The following is a 10212-nucleotide window of genomic DNA, read 5'->3' on the forward strand; positions in this document are numbered from 1 at the left end:
TTTGGTCGGTGTGGGTCGGTTTAAAACTAGAATTCAATAAAATCGCCCTCGATTGTTTTTTTTGAAAAATGGGCCTCCAACACTCAATTCGGCCAGTTTCGGTCATTCGACTTAATTTTTCGGTCATCTCTGTTCACCCCTAGTTGATACTCCGTCAGGAGTTCAGCTATCTTCCGACAGCTAGTACTTTTTCGGGAGTTTAATTTCAGAAATTGACTTGTTGAACCAAACTCCCGACGACCTTAGACATCATCAGGAGATAGTTAACCACCGATGAAGTATCAACAGCCTCGGGAGTTTCTATCTCCCAACGACATATATAGGTGTCAGGGGTTTTTCATAACTTCTGAGGTAGGCCTTTAATCGTCGAGAGATGTTCTCCCAACGATTATTTCCCGACCAAACTCCCGAAAATCATTAAGAGTTGATCTCATGACACGTTTTTTACCATTTTCTGACAAATTGAAGCTTAAAATGAATAGTGTTTTCGTGTAATGTCAACTTAGAAGTCTTCAGGAACTTGGAGTCTTAGTCTCTTAAGTCTTCGGGCATCAGATCTTTAGAACTTGGGAGCTTCAGTATTGAGTTCTTTAGGACTTGAGAGCCTCAATCTTTAGTTCTTCAAAGTTTGAGAACTTAAGAGCTTCAACCTGTAGAGCTTCCAACCTCTATCTTTTTTTTTTTCAAATGAAAGGTGAGAGCCTCTATATACAGAGGATTCCCATGGGCTTTAAGTGGGTTGGGCTCATTTGTTGTTGGGCCAAATATTGGACTTGAGGGCCCAGGCTTTCGTTGATGGCGATGTGACAACTTGTGGTTCTCCAAAATTTCTCATGTAGCAATACATATTCATTAATTTATGCGAATGATTGTCGACCATATTTATTTGGCCAAATTATGGGTATTCATGTGTTAATGAGTAGATGACAGTTATAAGGATTACTCAGGTGAAAAATAATCGATCTAAAGAAAGGCTACTCTTTGACAGAGTTTATTGTCTACTATTATTATATTTATTGTTGACTTTGATTACTACATTATTTTCAATACATACTCACTAACATATTTATCAGAAACTATTTCATTCACATATATGTGATTTTTAGGTCGAGGATAATATTTTAACTAGTCAATTTTTAAATGAGAATATTAAGGACTCAAAAGTTAACTATTTAACTTTCATAAAAAGAAGTATCATTATATTATTAAAGACAACTCCAATATAGTAATCTAATGATGAAATAAATAAAAATATAGTGGAAGGGAAAACAATTAACAAAAAGAAAAAAAGGCAAAGAAAAAAAAAATTGAAAGCAATAGTAAATTCACTGTACCTTGTTGGTAATGTTTTTAGTGATGGAATTGATTTGACTTGGCCAACCTATTCAATCTTTTCTTCCCTTTCTAAATCGTATTTTCAGTTGATAATATCTGAAAAATATTTAGTTGAATAATACGTAAAGCTAGAACTGAATTTGAGTATTCATTTATAATTTATTTATTGTTATATTAAATTTTAAATTGATTATTTATGAAAGATGTTGTAAATTAGGGTACTGTGTCCATACACACACATATATATCGTTAGATAATTTGAGAAATTTAGTCCAGGCCGATCTGTTTTATCCTTGGGACTTGTCTCACTAGAAATTGAAATAACATCAAAGAATAAAGATGGAGAAGGCGGCTGAATTTGAATGAATTAATTTTAAATTACGTTTCTTCATCTTCTTCATCTTCTAAAATCAATATTCCACACACTCTATTTCTCTGCATGCGTGCTCACAAGATGTATTGCATCGACTTTAACCAAAATTATTTGGGACGGATCAACTTTGTGGCCTCAATTGATTCTGAGGACCATTTTTACTTGACGTTCTCTGTTTTGTGTTATTGCAATGGACTGCTGTTAATTTATAGGAGTCCCCAATCGGAGATATTAGATCGGATGACGAATAAAAAGTAGCATTTGGGCATATTAAATCCGATGACGAATGAATATTTTAAACTTCTTGACGAAGTTTCATACGAGGATCATATACCTTTTTTACATCCACCTCATTTTTACGGATTTGGTTTTAGCCTTAAGACAAAACGATACAAACTGGCTAGAGTACACGAGCCTTCCTACGGGAAATTCACATTTGGTGGAAGCAATAATCAATGGAGATATGTAGAAGACATACCTTTTTATCTTGATATGAATGGCGTTTATTTTAATGGAGTTTTGTATTGGATTTGTATCAGAGGATTCTATGAGTCTGAGTATGTCCTATGTCGTTTCGATCTTGAAAATGAGAGCATTAAAGTAAGTTCTGTTCCGGTAGATGTAGGTGTTCTTTCTAAACGGGCCAACTTGGAGGCATTTAATGGTAGTATTTATGCAAGTTTTCTTTTCAATGACCATCCATGTTATAAGATTGAAGTGTGGAGGTTGCAAAATTGTGGAAGGGAAGATTCATGGGCAACAGAATTAGTTATTAAGGACCTATCAATAAATTGGGTGGTGCCATCTCATTATACCTGCTTTAAATTCGTCAAATGCTGCGAAGATGGAGATATCTTCTGCCTCATTAATCATAAATTTCTGATGTACTTTCTTTAAAAAAGTGAACTTAAGATTTTTCAAATATCAATTTCTGATAGCACATATTTAATGTTATGAAAACGTTTCGTTTTTCAATGCTATAAAAAAAAATATTCATTTTTTATTACATAATTTTAATGTTCAAATTATTACAAATGAAGTTATAAAATCATCCGTAATAATATAAATATTTAATATTGTATGCAAATGCATTTACATCAAAATAAATTTTCAATAGTATAAATATCGCTCGTAATAGGATGCTTCAAACAACACACCATTCCATGAAAATAATTATATTTTTTGTGAGGTCAACATGTTTTACAAATTACATTAAAATATATATAAAAAAAACAATGCAATCTCAACTTTCTGGTTTCTTCAAGACAAGTAAGTATTCTTTAGTCTCCACCTTTTTAAAATGATGCATTCATTAGTATTCACCTCTTTGCCCTACTTACTGCAAAAAGAATAATTTTTACCATCAAACTCAAAACTCATTGATCAAATGTGACAATATTTTTTTACAATAAAGTGTTGAACATGATGTGAAACTAAAATTGTAAAACATAAATATGAGGGGAAAAAATACTGCATACAACTAAAGAGACCATATACCAAAGTTCAAAAATAGAGAAATCACACTCTTTACCTTCGATTTAAGAAACCTATAATATCAAGGGTTTATAAAGTTATTTGACATAACAAGAAGATTAAAGAAAACACATTTAAAGATCTATTCTTGAAAACATAGATTAATACCTAAAGAAAAGTCAAAGCCTTTAGCACTAGATATTTGGTTAAACAAACAATTTATAAATCTAAATGTAAAATTAAGAATTTCCAACATTAAAAACAAAATGAATACAAAATTAAACTTACACAAATATGGTGAGTGATATGTGCATCTCCATTTAAGCCTAGCATTCCTCCTCGACTGAATGCAAGTCTTGCAAAAATCCAACATCTAAATGAGATATGAAGATCGGAAATGGGAGTTTGGGACATAGACTTTACTTTAACGTTGAAAACTAATATGAAAGACAAAATTGAGAAACCATGAGGTGAACTAGAAGTGTTATAGGCTATAAGTAATGAATTATGCACATTTCTACTCATAAATTAAGGTGTTATATAGATTGACTTTTTAAGTGTTTAAATAAGTATTTCGAAGTACAAAGAAAGTATTTTTAAGTGCTTGAAAAGTCAATCCAAATATGCTCTAAAGCATAGCCAGCTTCCAAATTCAATACTAAAAGTAATATATTTATTTTAATTTTAAGTAATAAAGGTGATTCTTAACAACTAAACTATCTTACAAATTGGAAGTTTTAAACTAAGAAGATTCCAAGCGTTTGTCCAAATCCTAAATATTTAAGCCTATTCCACCAACTCTGCAAAGCACAACAATGTAAAACACATTAACTGCTTTCTCTTTTACACTTGCATGCCATTATATACCAAATACAAATATCAGAAGGGAAAAAATGGAAAAAAGAGAACCCCATAGCTAAAAAACCAGTTATTCAAAAACTTCCACTATGAGTTTTATTTATAATTATTCTTTTTCCAATATTGAGATGAAAATAACTATACAAACAGAATTAAGAATCATGGAGAAACATGCATTTGTGCACTTTATCATTTCTCCTATATGAATTTTCAAGAACAATGTAGATATAGTGATGAAATGCAAAACAACCATAAATACAAATCTAAAGCCTATTAATACTAAATATTTCCTTTCTATTATCTAAATATCAATTGACATTCCCACCAAAATTTGTGATGCGAAGGAAAAGATGAAGTAAATTATAGAAATTTATTGATTTTACTTTCTTTTCATCACAAAAAATTAATATAGAGCAACATTATAACAAATAACAAATAAGAAAGAGGCTTCTTTTTACTTACCTAGCCGTGGTACTCTTTATTTTACTTAATAGCTGCAACCTCTTTTTCTCACAATCCAAACATTCTAAAACTTGCCCAAATGTTCCTGAAGAAAACAAAAATAAAAATAGGTTATCGAACTTTGTGAAATAGACAAAAGAAGGAAAATGATCATTATAGTAATAGTGAAATGAAGACAAAATATAGTTAAATACTTTTGAGAGAAACATGATTCTGTTTAACTGTAGAAGAAAAATCATGAGAGATTTCTTCAAATCAACTCTTTCTAGAACACAGTAACATAAATGACAAATCAAGTCTTTCTCTTGTGTAGCTTCACTCAATCATTTCATTATTGCTCAAATGAGTTAGCTTCTAAAGTGAGTTTCTAAAGAGTTTCTGAAATTTTTTTGTTATTGAAAAAATTCATTCCTTTCAAGCCACACAAGAGGAAGAATAACTAGATAAATTGAAACCATAGAACTTTATTCTCATTTCTGAAAGGGTGGCCAAAAAATGGCCATTTACTACATTCTTCAAAACATTAAGCTAAAATTACAAACTTTGATGTGATTTCACACTTTCATCCAGAAAAAACTAAAACTATAATAGAGAATGATAATCAATAAATGTAGATTGTGAATAGAAGAAAATATTAGTGAGAGAAGTCTTATACCACTTTTTCCCCTCTCACTTAATGAATAATATGACATACAAAAGTAAACTCCTAAACAGGTTCATCAATTGGTACCAATAACCAAAGAGAGCAATAGAAAAGCTAGACCATGCTGAGGTGTATAGAGTGAGTCATCTCTCCTCTAAAATTTAATGGCAGAGCATGAAACAACATAGCAGCAAGCCTAAACTGAGATTGATTACGGTTTAGTTTACCATCGACTACAAGCGATAGTAAATCTGAAACAAACACAAGAACTGCATATAAACAAATATACTCTGCATTAAAAAAGTTAAAAAACATGAAAGAATATGAAATGCAGCTGTAAAAGGAAAAAAAAATAGAATCTCAATTTATGTATTCTAAAAGTGGTATTTTCAAACAATCGGAAAAGTGGTATCAAGTACTCTAAAATTGGAGACAAATTTTGAGATCAAAATAAAATGCATCAATATTAATCGAACATAAATTGGGTTCTGGGAAAAGTAACAAGCACCATTTCCCATTCAATATGCTTTAATTTACACATATCAAAAAGATAACGAGCCCATTCAATATCAAACAAAATCCAAAGTTGTATGATGCATCATTCTAGCATATCTAGAAAAATTTACAAACTCATACAACAAGAAGTTAAATTCTAGAATATCAATGCTGGGGACTCTTTCAATACACTTCATCTGCTTGTACCAGCCGACTTTCTTAGCTAAGGCATAAGCATTAGTTTCATCTGGAAGTAGGCATGGATCATCTCTATGAAATTATATAGTCAATCTTATGTTCATTAAAGAGTTTGTTTATGAATTGCTCAGTAATTGCATATGGGGCGTTGGCAATGACTTCATCCAACCACTTCAAGCTACTAAAGAGCCAACCTTAAAGAAGCTTTCAGTTTGAAGAAACTGAGCAAATTATTGTGGACAAATTTAGTTTTGTAGACATTCTAAATTTTGTAACTTGGGTGTAGGTCACACAAGAAAAGAGGGTTTAAGTCGTCATAATCCAGTAAGAACAAAAAAAAAAAAAAAAAAAAAAAAAAAAAAAAAAAAAAAAAAAAAAGCAACTGACACTTATTCGATCTTGAAGAAAAGTTTAATTTACGGTTTTCAGGAATGCAAACTCACTATTACTTTGAAATGGAACAGTAGGGAGAGAAAAAGGAATAAAAAAAATCCTAGAAGGCAATACTTGCGAAACTAAAGCCCTTCAAGAGAGTTTCAATCTATATTTTGTTGTAGTGTCAGCATAATTACCTCGAAGCACTAGAAGCTATCTAAAATAAGTTTTTTTCCTTAATTGGATGAAACTAAATTGCATAGGAAAATACAAATACATAGCTCGAAATACATACAATCTAAATGCCCATCTCAATTTCCCAAGTTTACTATGGAAAAAGAGAGAACCATCACGATTACTTAAGAAAGAAAATATATAATTGATGTATGGCGAACCCACTTACTTAAAAAATAAATAAGTTGAGAATGAAGAAAAGTGTGACAAATACCTTTCTTGGAAAGTTCTCAAAAGTTATTTTTAACTTAATGTTATTTTGGTAATAAATATACTATCAACAAGTGGAGTAAAAACACATGGTTAGGTGTATGGAAAATCGTAAGTATTATTGTGTATAAAAAAGTTAGAGAGTCGCCCCACAGAGAACCCTAGCTTCCTCTCGGTCGATGCCGCATAGAGGTAACGTTTCTCTGAAATCGGTTGCCGGGCAGAGGGAACCCTAGCTGCCTCTCGTCGCTGCGCATCTACGTGCGTCCTTCGACCACAACGAGACTTGGATGTTGTCTCCAGTCTACCGCACGATCTCTTGAGGTTCCTTGTCTGCCAATGGTCGTGCGATCTCGTGCTGTTGTCTCCGTTGGGTGTTGGGTGGTAAGTAAGTTCAGTCGCTGTGATTATGTCGGGTGGGTGTTGGGTGATTTCATTCACCATTCGGTCTTTAGGTTGTCATTGGCATGAAATTAAATCGGTTGGGTGTTGGGTAGTTCTAATCAGGTTTGGATTTGGGAGGATGGTGCGTAAACGGTCGCCTTTAAGACTGAAGGAGAAGAATGGAGCTCGCATGGCATGAAAACCCTTTCGTCTTCTTAAACCGGAGGTTGAATCGAGATTGGTGGCTTGTTCGGAGGTGAAGGAGTTTGGGGTGACTGATGGTCGTTCTGAGGAGGGTGAAGAGTCTGGTGCGGGGAGTGTTGCCGGAGTTGGGCTAGGAAGTTTGTCGATTGGTGTTCCGACGGAGCTCGAAGGGATGAAGTCGTCTCTGTCCTCTAACCTAGAACCAGAATCAATCCAAATTGGGGAGATCCAGGATTTGGCTGATCTGGGTGGGCTGGGTATTGGGTCAGGTGGTGGGCAGGGGAGTCTGGGCTCTAGTGAAGTTGGGGCACAGGTTGTGAGAGATGTGTCTGGGTTGGGCTTTGAGGGAGGTGTTGGGTCGGAGACGAGGGTCACGGGGGGGCTGAAACTGGACCATGAGAGGTAAATAGGATTGGGTTTGTGGGGAGTGTTGAGCGTCCGATTTCTACGGATGAAAGGGGGGAGCCGGTTCAAACCAACGTCGGTTCAACTGTGGGGTGTGGTTCAAAGACGAACTAGTTAGGTTCAATAGGGGAGCGGTTTGGTTCTGTAGGATCCCGTTCCGGTTTAAAAGGGGAAAACTCATGGGCGGCCCTTTTTGGGTCCAATTTGAGGGGAAATTTAGAGTTTGCCCCCCTATTGATTGAAAATGATAAAGTGATTGTTGAGCCTTGTGAGGAGGTTCTTGATTCGGGTGTTTGTTTATGGGAGAAATATTTTGTGGGTCAATTTGTAGATGCAAAACTCTCGTATTCTGTTATTTGTCACCTTATTCAGAGAATCTGAGAACACGTAGAGATGCCAACTATTACCTTGCTGGAGAACGGATTAATTATCTTTAAATTTTAAAAGGCAGAGTCACGGGACTGGGTGCTAGAGAATGGTTCGTGGCACTTGGGTGGCAAGCTCATCTTATTACAACAGTGGTCACCAGGTATTGTTCCTAAAACCTTTTTTTTATTCTGTCCCTATTTGGATTAAATTGGAGCGTGTTCCCTTGGAGTTGTGGACAGATAGGGTTTTAACAGTGTTGGCTAGTGTCGTGGGTAAGCCTATTTCGTTTGATGTTACAACTAAAGAGCGACGTCGGTTATCGTAAGCGAGAGTTTGTGTTCAGGTGGATGGTGATTCATTATTGCCCCCTTCAGTCACTGTTGGAATGCGAGGTCAGGAGTTTATCATTCCAGTAGTGTATAAGTGGAAGCCTTGTAAATGTGCTTGTTGTGGCTCTTTTGGGCATACTGGGGCTATGTGTGAGAAACAAGGTGTGGCAAAGGATCAGGATTTTAGTATTGTGGCGGTTAATAAGGGGTGTTTAGGGGAGAAGTGCAGCCTTAAGAATGTAAGGAAGGGTTAGGAGTTGAGTATTGGTGGGAGGGGAGTTAGCCCAGTGGTTGGGAATATGAGTGTAGGGTGTAATGACGAGTTTACTATGGTTAGTCGTCGCCGACGTGATAGAGGAGGTGTAGGACTTAGGGGTGGCAGTGGGTTATCAGGATTGATGCCCTTGAGCAGTAGAGTAGTTTAGGGGTTGTTAAGCATATTGATGATCGTAATCAGTTTGACGTACTGAGTGATGAGAGAGGTAAATCATTGGCATTGGCATTAGTGCAGTCTGATCCTGATCCATTGTCTATTTTGGATGGGAGGGTTGGAAGTTCAAGCAAAAGCCTAGTGGGAAGTGGTAGGTGTGACTTCTTGCAAGTTTCATGATCTGGTGTTCCTGGAATGTTAGGGGGTTGAATGACCCAGTCAAGTGTAGGGTGGTGGCGGATTTTCTGTCCTCCTCCTCTGTTACTTTCTGCTGTTTGCTTGAGATGAGGGTTCACCACAAAAACTTTAGTATAGTGGTGGGTAGGTTTGGTGATGCCTAGAGTTGTGTGAATAGCTACGGTGTGAGGGGAGTTGGGAGGATCTGGGTGATGTGGTGGAAGAGTGTCTATGATTTTATTCTGGATGTCAGTGGGGATCAACTCATTTCTAGAACTTTGGTGGATATTGTATCTAGTGCTAAGGTACATATTGGTGTTGTGTATGCCTCTAATCACGTGAGTGATAGGTGGAACTTGTGGACCCAGTTGATTGATGTATGTGCCTCGTGGCAGCTTCCTAGAGTTATTATGGGTGATTTTAATGCTATTCTTAATAGTTTGGAGGATCTTGGTGGTTGCCCTAGCTTAAGAAAGATGGGGGAGTTTGATCGGGCGTTGTTGGAGGCAAATCTGGTTGAGATGGGTGTGATAAGTAACTGTTTACCTGGACTAGTAAAGTTAAGGGGAATGGTATCTTGCATCGGCTGAATCGCTATTTGACTAATAAGGCTTGGAAGATGGCTTTTCCGTATATGGAGGTTACGGTTGGGCAGTGGGGGATTACTGATCATAGCCCTCTTCTGTGTCTACAGGGGAGACAAGTAGTAGGCCGCCTCTTACTTTCCGCTATTTTACTCATTGGGCGGAGGTAGGTGGTTTTATTGATACTATCAAGTCAGTGTGGAGAAGGTATGAGGATGTGTCCCCTATGTTTAGCTTTGTGCGAAATTTGAAGGTAGTGAAGCGAGTTTTACGTACCTCGTTTGTTAGGTGTATCTCTATGTTATCTGATGAGTTACATTTTGCTAAGCAGGTTATGGAGGCTACTCAGGCCGAGTTGGAGAGGGATCCTTTTTCAGAGTTGTGTGCGGAGGTAGCTCAGGCCACTGAGGTGTTCTGGTTAGTGGCTAGATTGTAGAAGGCGTCTCTCCGTCAGAAGGCTAGGTTGAGGTGGCTGGAGTTAAGTGATATGAATACGGTGTTTTTCCATCGTTGTGTTCGCTCTCGCCGTAGTTGCAGTGGTTTATTCTCAGTTGTGGATGCTGGGGGGACTCGCCAGATGGTGCATGACAGAAGGTCGGGGGTGGCAATGGACTTTTATAGTAGTTTGGGGTCTCTGTTTGGATTGGGGATATTGTGCATGGTCCGCAGAGGGG

This window comes from Benincasa hispida, chromosome 10 (assembly GCF_009727055.1).
Source record: "Benincasa hispida cultivar B227 chromosome 10, ASM972705v1, whole genome shotgun sequence".
In the NCBI taxonomy this organism is placed as follows: Eukaryota; Viridiplantae; Streptophyta; class Magnoliopsida; order Cucurbitales; family Cucurbitaceae; genus Benincasa; species Benincasa hispida.